Raw genomic sequence first — 4,725 nt, forward strand, 5'->3', positions numbered from 1 at the left:
CGTCGATATAAGAGTGCAATAATCAGGAACGCGGCGTTAAACCCTATTTCACCTCATCCCACCTCACCTCACCTCACCTCTCCTTTTCTCATATTTAAATTAAACCGAAGAACAAATCATTACTTAGAACCATCCACTCACTCACTCACTCACTCACTCACTCATCCGACCACCCACCAATCCACCCACCCACCCACTCACTCACTCACTCACTCACTCACTCACTCACTCACTCACTCACCAACCACCCACCAACCCACTCACTCACCAACCACCCACCAACCCACTCACTCACCCACCCACCAACTCACTCACTCACTCACTCACTCACTCACTCACTCAAACAACCACCCACCCAACCACTCACTCACTCACTCACTCACTCAGGATCTTCCTTAGACACCAACTGGGAGTGTATTGTGTTTATGTCTCAGCCGGGGTTAATGGTCTACTTTATGATGTGTTGCTAGCACCATTAACGTCTATTACCAACTTGATAACTCCGTCCAACAAAGGCCTAAGTGACAAATTGATAAAATGCCACAAATCACCTCTGCGACAGTGATGATAGCAGGTGTCTGAAACTTCGTGAATGCCACAAACTACGAATCACCACCATGACAGGAATAGTGCTGTACACTCGTGTAAATTCTACAGTCTGTGAAGTTATATCCCAGTTCGGATGACACCAGTGAAGCTGGCATACACGTGGTCTCCACCACATACATAATGCTTATATCACCATTCTTCCAGGTCAGAGGGAACGGGTGCAGGTCGTCTAAGGCACCGCAATTCGCTGTGAAGTGTTGCGTCCCTTGGGCACGCAATAAACCTATCCCGATAATGTTTCCTGGTTCGACAGCACTATACCCGTGCTCGTGGGTTTCACCAAAGCTGTAAACGTCTGAGACCTGCATCACCTCGTCCCGTAAATAAAAGCGACAAACGCTTTGTATATTCATGAGAAATCTTTGCTAAAAGCTGGTGTTCGCGAAAATGTAAGCGTTACCCGCACCCGTCTCAAACGCATGCGAAGACAGCCAATTGTTTGTTCACTTGACAAAAAAGGAAACATTACGGCACAAGTCAAAATAGGAAATTGCATCTAATTTTTTATCTCTATATGTTCAGCATAAAACATTTTGATGGCTTTGCTGTGGCGTTGAATGTAACCCTGATCTAACAACTTTTGGTGAGGCGAGGTGAGGTGAAATGGTGTTTAACATCGCGTCAAAGATTATTGCACTTATATAGCGACTGCATGTACGTGTGTGTGTTTGTGTGGCTGCTTGTACTAGTCCGGACTGATGCCGATTTTTAGTGCTAGCTCACTGAGATACCATGCCGCAGTTTAACATGAATACCCCTCTCCTAGCCGACCCGTCCTTGTTTTAGCACCTTAATGCCGAGCGCCAGACAGGGTAACAATAAGTACCATCTTTTAACGTCTTTTGGTATGACGCGGCCGGGGATCGAACCCCGGACCTTCCGCTGTCCGGGCGGACGCTCTACCACTAGACCACGGAGGCTGTCAAACAACTTTTGGGTTATTATGACGCTCTTTGAAATATTCGAAAACTAAAAACGGTGGTAGGGACCGCCATCTTGTTTTCCAGAACCAGAACCGGTTTATGTTTTCGATCTGGATCTAAAACAATCCCTATCAACGTTTTAAAATTAGCACATATAAATTATGAAAGAAATTATGAAATTGTACCCTTCTCATTTTCCGCTGAACGAATAATAAAAAAATAATTTGTTTTTGCTGGGTTTTTTATTTGACCCAGAGCCAGTAAGTCACTTTGACCCAGTCCGAATTGAAGCGGTCAGTTTACCGGATACCCAGCGTAGATCCGTCAACACTACACCACGGTGTAGGTCAATAGAATATAGAACATCGGAAGAACCACTTGACCCTCCACCTCTTCACTGGCCGTGATATTGCGTGGGACGCGGTCATTAATCGCGGATTGAACATCTTTAAAGATGGATTAAGTTGTGCGATCTGGCCAAAACATCACCACTGGGATTGACTTCTTTTTGAAAGAGCTCATATGAATGAGTTCTTACACACAAATACTAAATTACTGATATCTAACTCAGCTGTATAACAGTTATGGTGGTTGGGATATCGTGATTAGTATATAAGGTTGTCTGTGTGGCTTGACAGGGCTCGTGGCAATATTCCAGGCACGATGTCGAACGCGGCTTCTCTACCCGCGAAGTGCAAGGTTTGAATTGGTCTTCAGCAACCCACTCTTGAGGCGACTAAAAGGATCGGATACACAGGCTCGATGAGTTGATTGATACGGATCATCGTATCCCAAATGTGTAGATCGATGCGCATGATGTCAAGCACTGGATTGTCTGGTCCAGGCTAGATTACTTACAGACCACCGTTACATAGCTTGCATATTGCTGAGTGTGGCGTTAACATCGAACAGAAAAACAAACAGAGGGAAGTCTGCTTTGGGGACTCGAAACATTGTTGCGACGAGCTAATACTACAACAACAGGGCTACCCTGTCGCCCACGTTTAACGCGATCAAATAACCACAGTGCTTTAACACAATACGACAGATGTAATAATTTCAAAAACGACCCACAACAAGTGGCATGTAATGTCGACAGCCTTGTCAATTTAAAAACTAATTAAATTATGTATTGTAATCCTGAGTGCTCTGTCACTTGTTCATTTATCATTGCTTGGTTTTTCACATAATATATATTTCTCGAATATTGTTTGATGTAGACAGCTTTTATTTCTCAAAGCAAAACAATGTTTAACATCTGTCAAATATTCCAGACTTGTTGGATCTGAGTTTATCAGAGTTTGCCATCCTGGGGCCACCCTGCTGACATGATGCTATCACACATATCAGTCTGGACTACCGCCATGTGGACGTGTATGCATGTATTGTTGTAACCCCCTGCCCCACCCCAGGGACGACCCTCGGGCGACACCAGTCTCGGAACATGCTGGCTACACGACTTCATAGTGGACGGGGTGGGGAGTAGGGAGGGGGGCGTTGGGTGGATGTGTTTCGAGGGCCAGTTTTGGCAGGATGTGTCCTTTCCTAGACTTCATGAAACTACTTGCCTCGTCATTTTGTTATTGTACTGTAATTGTATATAAGGAGTGTAATTAAAGATTTAAAGGGTGCTAAAAACGCTGTACGAGGCGCTGGATTCGCTTTAAAGAGTTAGACCCTTCGTCGCGCCATGATCCATTTATCGTGGGTTCAAATCCAAAATTCGTACATGGTTTCTCAACACCAAACCCGTGCACTTGGGTTTCTTGTGAAGATCTACTATCAGTCGTACGTAAGTATGACCTTAGAATCTACTTATACACATACATTAACAATGGTTCATTTCCCACAAAGCACCGATGGAACAACTGTACAGAAGGAATATGGCTGTGTATACTTTCACTCAATGCAGGTCTCTCTCGCTACAGTCATACAACACTCACATGTCATTGTTTCTGGATTGTTTCATTTTTATATCCTGAACACAGAGCACCCATGAAACTATGCTTAGAACTCTAAATGAAAGGGTGTTCCCATCGTAATAACAGGTGTTACGTCACGGTGAAACGTTATCACACGTCATATAGACTTTGGCTAACTTCATTTAGATTTACTCGACGTTGAAACTTCTGTAGACTTTGAACTGTTGGATGATGAAGATATACCGATGGTACAAATGTACCATTGACACAATTCATATGTGTCAATGCATGGAAACTTACAATTGTAAATTCTTCACAATAAAGTTACAAATACATACCTTATCTTGAATTTGCTTTCTAGATATTTCAATTCTACAATGTGATATCACCAACCTTTATATGTTTATATGAACATAAAGTATATATTGTTGTTGACTGAATTGATCTTACTATATATGTTTACTATATATTTATCTCTCTCTCTCTCTCTCTCTCTCTCTCTCTCTCTCTCTCTCTCTCTCTCTCTCTCTCTCTCTCTCTCTCTCTCTCTCTCTCTCTCTCTCTCTCTAAGCCTCAGTCTGTGTGTGTATCTCTGTCTCTCTGCTGGAAAGAATGTTTCTTAAAGACATGAAAAATATGCATCTACACATTCAGACATGTACAATTTCAACTCTGACAACATTCGTTACCATGAGTAGATCCATGCCATGATATTCCTACCTGCCACTTTGGCAACATGTCGGTTTACGCCACTTACCGTTCAGACAAACTGTATTTCATAGACATATCCAAAACGATAATTCTTCTCAATCAAGTAAACTACACGTAATTGAGGCATAATGTATGTTTTGAAGTCATTACGTATTGCATTCCTCTCCCCTACCACGTAAATAATTATCAACCTTTTTGTACTCCAGGTATGCCAAATATTTCTATTGATTTTTCGCATGTTCTTCTGCTTGCTCTGGTTTAGTGGTTCTGCATTAACGTTCCTGCATCACAAAACATCATCAAGTAGACAACAATATCCACGTCGTTATGACACAGGGGCACCCTTACCGCTAGACGCAGTCGTAAATCTGTAAGAGTACAAACGGAAGGAGTCCTCATCATGCAGTGAATGGAGTTAATGTACACTTCTTCTTTGCTCGAACACTTGGAGTTTGGCGATAACGTAAATGAGACGTCATCGGCGGACTTATTATGGATGCATTACTGTGGGCAAACAGTACCTGATAGTCTTCTGTATTACCGATACCGAAGTGGAGCTC

Source organism: Haliotis rufescens, unplaced genomic scaffold (genome assembly GCF_023055435.1).
Source record: "Haliotis rufescens isolate VD_foot unplaced genomic scaffold, xgHalRufe1.0.p SCAF_1, whole genome shotgun sequence".
Lineage (NCBI taxonomy): Eukaryota > Metazoa > Mollusca > Gastropoda > Lepetellida > Haliotidae > Haliotis > Haliotis rufescens.